Source organism: Ranitomeya variabilis, chromosome 6, assembly GCF_051348905.1.
Source record: "Ranitomeya variabilis isolate aRanVar5 chromosome 6, aRanVar5.hap1, whole genome shotgun sequence".
Taxonomy (NCBI): Eukaryota; Metazoa; Chordata; class Amphibia; order Anura; family Dendrobatidae; genus Ranitomeya; species Ranitomeya variabilis.
The window spans coordinates 354,457,657-354,469,228 of NC_135237.1; the positions used below are offsets into that span (position 1 = coordinate 354,457,657).

Sequence of the window (11,572 nt, forward strand, 5' to 3'; positions counted from 1 at the left end):
TCTGCTGTACTGTTTTAGCTATGATCTCACTGCAGAGCTGTGTGTGATTATGAGAACAAAGTGTAGCACACTGGTAATTCATTTAAAATAAGCTCTGGAGGCAGATTCTCAAGCAGATCTGTGTCCAGTCGATAGACTTTAACAGCTAATTTGCATAAAATAAAAATGTGGCTTTCTCTGCAATAAGGTATCGAGGTATCATTTTAAGTTCCTATGCCCATACACACAGTTTAGGAGGGTTGATCCCAGTGACAGATTACCTTGAACATTTGTGAATCCATTCATTAGATAGAGTCAAAAATACATTTTGTCATTGAGAAAAATAAGCCAATATAACATGTGTGTGAGTGGGAAGAGTATGTAAAATTCTATTAGCATATAATTTGAAGTTGACATTAGAGTCCAGTGCTTCAATCATTGGGTGTAGTTTTAGGTGAATTTCATGCAAAAATGTGGAAAATTCTGAAGGGCTCAAACCTTCAATCACCAATGTAAACCATGTCACATGATCGCTTATTGGTGGCAGCCTTTACAACTCCATCTGAAAGGAGGGACAGAGACCAGCAGGTCACAAAGGACTCAAAATGGAGAAGCAAGTTAATCTGGTAAACAAGGATGGGACAAGGTATTTTGGTGCCCTAGGCAGATGAAGCTGATGGCATCTCCACCACATAACTTAGTAAAAAAGCAAAGGCATAAGTCAGAGACTAGGACGCCTAGTGCACTGCCCCTCCGATAGGTCAGATAACAAGCTCTGACGACCACTTCCACTAGAATTCTTACCTTTTTTTTACTTTCGTTGGTATTTTGGGGTGAAAAAGTGGTGCACTTTAGGGGTGAAGCTTAACAGGGAGTGCAACTTCAAAGATAGAGGTATAGAATCAGTCATTGTTTGGGAACCATTTACACAATACAAGGGACAAATTGCAATATTCATCCTAAAATGTAAATGTAAGGCCCAAGGATAGTCATGGACACTAATAAAGTATTTGTATTCAATTAAGGTTCCAGGATTTGGAGGATACCATAATGGAAATTAAATGGACCCCATTATACATAAAATGATGTGTCTGATGGTTTTTGCATTGCTTTGATTCATAGTTTCCTGATGACTTCTTCATCAGGAAATACCACAGATTTCTGGTATTTCTTGATGAAGAAGTCTCAGTACTTTGAAACGCGTTGAATAAAATCACATTTTATTTAATATATCAAGATCTTCAGTTATTCAGCAGCACAGAATAAGTCTACGTTTTTTTCCCAATTTCTATTTATAGGGTTCAAATCTGTAATAGTAGATAGATAAAAACTTGGCATAGGCTTCTTCTGAAAAACAAAATGCATGTAAAAATGCCACTGCATTTTTAAGCGCAGAATCAAAGCTTTTCTGTACTATTAAAAAAACACCAAAATTACATAAAAGAAACGCAAACACGCAATAACCGGAGAAGATTGTCATGGTGTTTTGTGTTGAGGACAGAACACAGCATTTGCGCTATGTGTGAACACGGCCTCAGCATTACAGTTTTGTTCCATTTTTCAATGAGTTTAATACAGAAATATCAATCAGACGATTGTTTTATGTAATTTACCGATTCCCGTAAATAATCTTAACCCTGTGTTGTGCTGGTCGTTATGATTACAGGGACACCAAATATGTCTATGTTATTTGCTGATTTGTGAGGTTTATTATTTTTAAAAAAATTAATTAAAATGGCAATTTTTTTTCATTATCAAGTGTTTTTTTTAAATTATTTTATCAGAAGAAAAAAAGCTCTTATTCTCCCTCTAAAATAAAAACACAGAAATCCAATGCTGTGCACAATGTATCTCTATGTCTCAGTATTATTATTATTATTTATTTATATAGCACCATTAATTCCATGGTGCTGTACATGAGAAAGGGGTTACATACAGGGTTATAGATATCGTTATCAGTAAACAAATTTACAATGACAGACTGGTACAGAGGGGAGAGGACCCTGTCCTTGTGGACTTAAATTCTTCAGTATAATCTATCTATGGAGTCAGAGTCTGCAGTACAGATCCAGTGTACACATTTCTCCTCATTGCATCATCAGAGCTTGTTGCTCAGAAGCTTACTCTCTTGTCTGTAGTGTGGAGATTGTGGGGTCAAGACCTGGGGAGACTCACAAAAATAGAGAAAATTACATTTTTGTAATTGCTGCTTATTATTTTTACTACTTATAGGAACAAAAAAAAACTATTTTTCTTCATGTTAGTATACAGGGACCATAGAAATGCATTACTATATATACATATATATATATATATACAATGTATCTCTATGGACATGTATAATCTTTTCCTGAGTGCACTGCCTGCAATAGAGGTCAAGATTACCAAATTCCCCTACATACATCATTATAAACAGTGGCTCCGTGGTAGAGCTGCAGCTTGTGAACATGGAGATGTGTATTTGAGTCCTGGTGGGACTTGATCACAGAAATATATAATTTATGCACTGAGTGGAGAGAAGTGGCCCCTCCCCCAAGCAAGAGGAGCTACAGACCGATGAAGATGTCAGAGAGAAGGGAGGTGAGTATCGGAAGCCTGGGCAAATGCTCTGACGTGACGAGACGGGACAGTCCCGCTGAATCCAGCATGGTTGGTAGCTATGTGTAACACCACTGCTAACAGTGATAACTGCATGTGGGGGATAGGATCACGGGTCAGTCCCAACGTGTATTTATCACAGAGGTAATGACAAGATGCAGCCCTGTCAGAGAATAGAATCAGTCATATGATAACGGTGCTCAGAACTCCGATCCTGCACCGACTAGAGAGCTCAATGCTCCGACATCAGTCACTAAATCACTGACTCTAATTGGGTACAGTGCTGCCAAATCGTCTGTGAAGATTTTTTGCAATTTGCATAGCTGGTAGTCCTTACCTCTTGCTTAAGTGGCTGCTCTGAGTCTGTGTGCAGATGCCGCTCAGCACAGGCTGGAAGAGGAGGACAGGAGGTTGGTTCACATCTTACAGACGCAAATACAATTGAAACCAGGGAGGGGCTGTTGGGGCAGAGAGATGGGTGACTGGTGTCAGTGACTGACACTGCTCCCCTGTGTGCCTGTGCTCCGGCCGTCGCTGTGCTGAATTCCTGTGGCCGGAGGAAGGAGTTGGGAGGCCACAGGTATTCAGCACTGTCATTTTTTCTTTTTGTTTTTCCTAAAGTGCACCCCCCTCGGGGAGGCAGGAGTGCCTACCCTGCCTACACCTCATCCTCACCCTGCCAGTAAGCAAGTATAGTTTTTTGTTAATCTATGCAGCACCCTTTGGGGGGTTAATATGGGGTTTCCTGTAATGGACAATCCCTTTAATAATGTGAATGTCAAGTAAAATATTGTCTGTGGTATGAAAACAAAAATTGGTTCTGACCAATGTTAATGCAGCGCCCCAGAGTCCTGGTCGTTGCAGTACTGATGCTCCGCCGCTAAGGGGGGCTATGGTACGTCTGATGGCACTGAAGGAGTTCACCTGACCAGGTACAGTGGGGCAAAAAAGTATTTAGTCAGTCAGCAATAGTGCAAGTTCCACCACTTAAAAAGATGAGAGGCGTCTGTAATTTACATCATAGGTAGACCTCAACTATGGGAGACAAACTGCGAAAAAAAAATCCAGAAAATCACATTGTCTGTTTTTTTATCATTTTATTTGCATATTATGGTGGAAAATAAGTATTTGGTCAGAAACAAAATTTCATCTCAATACTTTGTAATATATCCTTTGTTGGCAATGACAGAGGTCAAACGTTTTCTGTAAGTCTTCACAAGGTTGCCACACACTGTTGTTGGTATGTTGGCCCATTCCTCCATGCAGATCTCCTCTAGAGCAGTGATGTTTTTGGCTTTTCGCTTGGCAACACGGACTTTCAACTCCCTCCAAAGGTTTTCTATAGGGTTGAGATCTGGAGACTGGCTAGGCCACTCCAGGACCTTGAAATGCTTCTTACCAAGCCACTCCTTCGTTGCCCTGGCGGTGTGCTTTGGATCATGGTCATGTTGAAAGACCCAGCCACGTTTCATCTTCAATGCCCTTGCTGATGGAAGGAGGTTTGCACTCAAAATCTCACGATACATGGCCCCATTCATTCTTTCATGTACCCGGATCAGTCGTCCTGGCCCCTTTGCAGAGAAACAGCCCCAAAGCATGATGTTTCCACCACCATTCTTTACAGTAGGTATGGTGTTTGATGGATGCAACTCAGTATTCTTTTTCCTCCAAACACGACAAGTTGTGTTTCTACCAAACAGTTCCAGTTTGGTTTCATCAGACCATAGGACATTCTCCCAAAACTCCTCTGGATCATCCAAATGTTCTCTAGCAAACTTCAGACGGGCCCGGACATGTACTGGCTTAAGCAGTGGGACACGTCTGGCACTGCAGGATCTGAGTCCATGGTGGCGTAGTGTGTTACTTATGGTAGGCCTTGTTACATTGGTCCCAGCTCTCTGCAGTTCATTCACTAGGTCCCCCCGCGTGGTTCTGGGATTTTTGCTCACCGTTCTTGTGATCATTCTGACCCCACGGGGTGGGATTTTGCGTGGAGCCCCAGATCGAGGGAGATTATCAGTGGTCTTGTATGTCTTCCATTTTCTAATTATTGCTCCCACTGTTGATTTCTTCACTCCAAGCTGGTTGGCTATTGCAGATTCAGTCTTCCCAGCCTAGTGCAGGGCTACAATTTTGTTTCTGGTGTCCTTTGACAGCTCTTTGGTCTTCACCATAGTGGAGTTTGGAGTCAGACTGTTTGAGGGTGTGCACAGGTGTCTTTTTATACTGATAACAAGTTTAAACAGGTGCCATTACTACAGGTAGTGAGTGGAGGAAAGAGGAGACTCTTAAAGAAGAAGTTACAGGTCTGTGAGAGCCAGAAATCTTGATTGTTTGTTTCTGACCAAATACTTATTTTCCACCATAATATGCAAATAAAATGATAAAAAAACAGACAATGTGATTTTCTGGATTTTTTTTTTCTCAGTTTGTCTCCCATAGTTGAGGTCTACCTATGATGTAAATTACAGACGCCTCTCATCTTTTTAAGTGGTGGAACTTGCACTATTGCTGACTGACTAAATACTTTTTTGCCCCACTGTATCACAGACACCAATACACTTCACAGTCTGGCCTCCAGGGGGAGCTAAGGGTGCTATATATTAGGCCACTCCTCACAATCTGGTAAAACTGGGGGTTAGATAAGAAGTTAGACAGAAAGCTGACTGGGTTGGAACCAGGCAACATCCTGTGGCAGAGGGTGTTGCAGGGGAAGATTCAGGGGGGTCCCTCTCAGGGGTGGGATCCTGACAGAAGCCTAGCGAAGAGAGAACGTTACGGGACCGTGCCTGCACGTCATTGCGGCGGTACCCCAAGAAAGGACAAGAAGCGAGGTTTATTGTGCTGAGTGAGAAACGAGATCAACGCAACAAGGAAAATCACCAGTAGGAGTCGTGCTGTAAGACGAGGCAACATCCTACTGAGGCGCGCAGCCGGTGGCTGGAAACGCCGAGGAAGTATTGAGCTCCAGGCCTTACTTCAAACCTACGGCAGGACAGTCAGTTATAGGCGGGCTGTCTCACCCAAAATCACCTAAGCAGACACAGGGGGCAACATTTGGAGAGGGGCGACTCTAGGGTCCCGAAAGACCTCCGAGCCTACCCGTCATACGGGTGCGTCCTAGCCATATCATCTGGGGGACGAAGCAGAACATCATAATCGAGTTGTGAGGGAACTTCAGAAACAGACACAACAGTTGTGGGGACTATCCCGTAAGCACAGCAGGGGAGGACCACAACACACAAGCGCTAGAAGGAAGGCACAGATTTCCACCTGCAAAGGGTACTCTGGAGGTGCCATCAGACCGGCCGGACCCAAGTAGCCCGGTTAACCGTATTCTGGACTGAGGATCCTGAAGCCTTCAGTAAAGAGGTAAAGAGACTGCAACCTGGTGTCCTCGTTATTTACTGCGGCCGGCACCACACTACAACACCATCATCCACCCCTTTCATTGGGCACCCCTCAGCAGGGTCACAGGCCGGGTCTAGCCACCGTGACAATCCCAGAACTGAGACAGAGAGGCCCGGTACCGGGTACCCCTCGGCCCTGCGGCAGTGGGGGCGCTACAACTTGGCGCCACGAACAGGATCTACTTAAGCCTGAAGAGTCAGGTCATGTGTGCCTTGGAATTGTGATTTATTGTACTTGGACTGTGACTTATTGCAAAGACTGTGGATTGCCATTCGCCGCCGCCAAAACCAGCCGCCATTATAGCGCTGAGGAGAGCGCAGGAAGAGAAGAGGGGCGTGGAGTAGGCGTGGACTAGCTGAAGAGCGCGAAAGACAATGGCTGCCCAGTCTAAACATTTCTGCATCCTGAGGACGTGTCCGTCAGCAGCTGAGGTCCGCCTTCTCATCCTCTTTGGAGGGTGGAGACCATGGAGACGGGGCCGCCCACGAAAGAGACCGCGGGAAGAAGACACTGGAGAGGAAGCAAAGATGGCGACGCCGGGAGCACCGCATGGGGATGGCCCGACTCAGCCTGAGGCTGCACCACCCGACACAGCCCCAGATGCGCCATCGTTGCAGGGACTGGCCCTTACGGAGTCACCGATGGGCCTACCCAACTGGCCGCCGTCTGAGGAGTGTGTGGCCACAGCCGAGGCCCGGCAGATAGCATGCCGCCGGGAGGCTGATGCCCGTGTGATCGCTCGGCTGGGCCAACCCACGGAGGTCCGCCTGTCTCCGGTGTCCCCTGCTTCCTTCATCCCGACCGCGGCGGAGTGTGTGCTGCAGGCACAGGGCCTGAGGATCCTGCCAGAGGCCGAACACCTGCGGTGCCTGATGACAGCGTGGCGGAACAGACCCCAACCCGCGGCTCAGGTCGATCTGGCGAGTGTTGAGAAGGCCCCGCTGTCGCACTGGGGTGTGGTGGTGCTCTTTAACTCCCGGGAAGGACGGGGAGTTATACAAGGAATTGGAGAGCCACTACAAGTCCGTGTGGACCGGGAAGAGGTGGGACCCTGCGGGGGAAGGTATGGTCGCGACCTGGAGCCCGGAGACGCAGTGACTTACACCCGGTGGAGGAGAGAGGTTGGCTGGATGGCTCGGGGCGTCCAGCGGTGTGTCGCACTTCAGGCCGCTGCCAGAACGTCGGAGAACGAGCCTCCTGCAGGGAAGGCGCCGGAACCTGTCCCCACGGAACCCCAGGGAGTCCAGGCCCACCGCGTGCCTCTGGGTCGTGCTCGCTCACAGGTGAGGAGGGTGTCCCGACGAGGAATCCTATTGTTGCTGAGGCCAGGACTGATTCTCATTACACCACCACGACCCGTTTGCCAGGTGAGGCCTGGAAGGAGGCCGCCTCCTGCCCAGCCAGACACTGAGTAAGCAAGAATGCTTCATCATTTGTATATAGTTAACTGTTTGTTCTTTTTGTGTTTACTCTGCTGCTACAACCCGACTAGGGTTAACTCTTAAAGGGATCCCTTCGTTTACCCGGGATCCCTATTTTTGCCTTTTTGTTTTTGTTTCTCGTTCATCATTGTTGAAAAGAACTGCTGGATCATGAACACTGCATGATTACAAACTCATTGTAAATAGTTTGCACCTTCTTAAGGGTGCCCTCTACTGGTTTTACAAAAGGAAAGGACTCTTTGCGAAGAAACTGTTCCTGGAGACAGTACCGGAGTCCTTGCTGTATACGGACTTGCAACTTGAGAAGTTGCACTACCTCCAAAAGACTTGGTCCCCTCTTAAAGGGAACGTTCACCAATAGCACTTAAAGGTGTAATGATGTTTTGAAAGAAGAAGTAATAATGCTGATATGTAACAGTTAGTTGTAGTTAGTTAGTTGATTGTAAGAAATGTTTAATAATGTGTTAGAGAATGAGGACAGGAAAGTGAACCCATACGGGGTAGTCAGTGAGTCCTCCTAGGAGCCATACAGAGATGGCTCAGTGATCTTGAACTGAGAGAAGGTTGATAAGTTCTATACTGTGTATAGTAGCAGAAAGGCAGTAGGCCCGGGCGAGAAGGGGCGGTCCTGCAACAGAACGAGAGGCAGTAGGCCTGGGGAAGATAGACAGGCGGTCCTGCAGATGTAAAGGTGGAAAATGAAGAAAAGTTGATTAGCCTTATAGTGTTTTATAAGAAGATCTTTAGTGGATTCAGCGTGTACGTCCTTAAAGGCAATGTTAAATTATTGTTCAAAAATTGCACTAAGTAGAATACCCGGTTGGGTAAGAGAAGTTATTTATAGTATGTTATTTAAAATATTTAACCATGTTTGTAACGTTCAAGTGTCCTCACCTCCCATAAAGGGAAGCTCTGTTCAAACTTACCTGTTATTTGCATTTCAAAAATTGTATGTCTTTTTGCTGACATGTATTGTTGTTTTCTTCCCAGTCCAGGAGTACTGTATTTAACCGGGGGGGAGTGCAGCGCCCCAGAGTCCTGGTCGTTGCAGTACTGATGCCCGCCGCTAAGGGGGGCTATGGTATGTCTAATGGCACTGAAGGAGTTCACCTGAGCAGGTATCACAGACACCAATACACTTCACAGTCTGGCCTCCAGGGGGAGCTAAGGGTGCTATGTATTAGGCCACTCCTCACAATCTGGTAAAACTGGGGGTTAGATAGGAAGTTAGACAGAAAGCTGACTGGGTTGGAACCAGGCAACATCCTGTGGCAGAGGGTGTTGCAGGGGAAGATTCAGTGGGGTCCCTGTCAGGGGTGGGATCCTGACAGAGGCCTAGCGAACAGAGAGAACGTTACGGGACTGTGCCTGCACGTCATTGTGGCGGTACCAAGAAAGGACAAGAAGCGAGGTTTATTGTGCTGAGTGAGAAACGAGATCAACGCAACAAGGAGAATCACCAGTAGGAGTCGTGCTGTAAGACGAGGCAACATCCTACTGAGGCGCGCAGCCGGTGGCCGGAAACGCCGAGGAAGTATTGAGCTCCAGGCCTTACTTCAAATTTACGGCAGGACAGTCAGTTATAGGTGGGCTGTCTCACCCAAAATCACCTATGCAGACACAGGGGGCAACATATGGAGAGGGGCGACTCTAGAGTCCCGGAAGACCTCCGAGCCTACCCGTCATACGGGTGCGTCCTAGCCATATCATCTGGGGGACGAAGCAGAACATCATAATCGAGTTGTGAGGGAACTTCAGAAACAGACACAACAGTTGTGGGGACTATCCCGTAAGCACAGCAGGGGAGGACCACAACACACAAGTGCTAGAAGGAAGGCACAGATTTCCACCTGCAAAGGGAACTCTGGAGGTGCCATCGGACCGGCCGGACCCAAGTAGCCTGGTTAACCGTATTCTGGACTGAGGATCCTGAAGCCTTCAGTGAAGAGGTAAAGAGACTGCAACCTGGTGTCCTCGTTATTTACTGCGGCCGGCACCACACTACAACACCATCATCCACCCCTTTCATTGGGCACCCCTCAGCAGGGTCACGGGCCGGGTCTAGCCACCATGACAATCCCAGAATTGAGATAGAGAGGCCCGGTACTGGGTACCCCTCGGCCCTGCGGCAGTGGGGGCGCTACATTAACGAACTAAAGGACGGGAATATTCCAGGTCATGATCTTTATTGTACAGAAACAAGCAGAATGAAACTGTTACCCTGTCATTCTTGTGACTTTTGTTGGTCCCATTAGATCCCAACCAATAAGGCATCATTCAGACGTGCATGAATCACGCATGTGTTCTATCAGTGTTTTTCACGGCTAGAACATGTATCTATTTTTCTCCATGTGGCCGCTCACATGTCCGTATTTTGTGGTCTGCAAAAAATGGAGACATCTCTTTCTGATCCAAGTCCCAAAACTAAATTGCCCATTCAAATTTATAGGACCAAGAAAAATCACTGATAGCACACATTGTCATTTTTAACACTGTAATGTTTTGGAGAACCCTTCCAATTTATTTAATTTTTTTCATACAAAAAAACCCACTGCTGAAACACTGATGGTAAAAACAGAAACACTGACCAAACACTAATGAGGATCAAATCAAAAACATTGAAAACCATGAAAATCAGACTTTCTTTTCCTATCAGAAAAATCACTGATATTTGAATGAGGCCATTGCAACAAGTTGCGTTTTGTGCGGACAGTGGGCACGTCAAAACGATGCATCCGCATACATCCGCATGTCCTGCGTACCCAATATTAAAGATAAGTACGAATGACGCATGCAGAAGTATGCGGAAGTAGGTGGGGCTTAGCAGAGGACGTACGCAGCCCTCCGCAAAGCCCCCGAACGCAAATCTGAACCCGGCCTAAGACATAGTGAAAATTCTAAAACAATGAGACTCAATGGCAAGAGGTAATAAGACATGAGTAAAGTGCAGCAATTTCTTTACTGCTTTATCAGATCTACAATAACATGGTTTAGTATCACAGCACTGGCTTGTATTCTTCACTATCGGTAAGAGCAAACATCTCTAGTATTCCGGTACACTTTGCCCTGCTTTTTCAGCACAATAAATATATTGGTTTATTTAGTTTACTTAACCCCTTACCAACCTCTGCTTGCAGATTATTGCCCAATACCAATTAATATCACATATTGCAAGGTTATCCATAAATAACATTAGGAAAATATATATGTGCAGATCTTGCTTATGCCTACCTATAGTGCAGTGTTCATAATCACTAACTTTTAGGATCATATTCCTAATCTGCCATCTTGTACAGAAGTCAGTTCATACATAAATTTGCAGAAGACTGGCTTCATCAGGGGTAATTGAACAATCTGTCTTGTGTTACCACAATGCCCAGCAATGACATTATATATAGTTGCATGTAAAGGTTTGAACACCTCTGGTCAAAATTACTGTTATTGTGAATAGTTAAGTTAAAGTGAACCTGTCACCAGGTTTGATCTATATGAGATACGGTAACAACCTTTCAGGTCTGATATACAGCATTCTATAATGCTGTATATGTGTCCCAACCTGCAAGACAAGAAAAACACCTGTTATTATACTCACCTGCGGGACGGTCAGGTCCGAGGGGTGTCAGTGGTCTTGGTCCAGCATCTCTCTTTGTCTTGCGATGCCGTCCTCCCTCTTGCTTCGTGTGGATGACACGTCCCTTTGTCGGATCCACTGCATCGCGCTTCTGCACAGGCGTACTTCTCTGCCCTCACCCGTAGGTGCCTATAATAAAAGGTCTTTTCTTGTCTTGCAGGTTGGGTTGGGGTCATAGATACAACATTATAGAATGCTGTATATCAGGCTTGAAAGGTGGTGGCCATATTTCATATAGGTCAAACCTGATGACAGGTTCCCTTTAAAGATTAAATGATCTCTAAAAGGCATAAAGTTAAAGATGACACATTTCCTTTGTATTTCCTTTGTATTTTAGGCAAAAAACATTTAAATTTTTTTACATTTTAAAAATTACAAAATTATGCCTGGTCACAATAACACCATAACAGCAATTTTGACCAGGGGTGCCCAATCTTTTACATGCCACTGTACATTGTGTGCAGCTATCCTTCTGGCATTCAACACATACACCAAAAACTCAGCATACTGG

The 11,572-nt window shown here is 45.6% G+C and overlaps 1 protein-coding gene across 2 annotated transcripts in view; it reads right to left on the minus strand.

Annotated features, from left to right (window-relative positions):
• The window catches only part of LOC143781170 (thiopurine S-methyltransferase-like), a 35,254-nt gene extending 24,122 nt beyond the window's left edge, over nucleotides 1-11,132 (minus strand). The window contains exon 1 of one of the 2 annotated variants that reach the window (XM_077267666.1): nucleotides 11,023-11,132. The gene's annotated coding sequence lies outside the window, so the exon portion shown is untranslated. Of the gene's footprint in view, nucleotides 1-477; nucleotides 637-11,022 lie in introns of those variants that run through there. The other variant, XM_077267667.1, reaches the window with a different exon arrangement.
• Nucleotides 11,133-11,572: the final 440 nt, after the last annotated feature.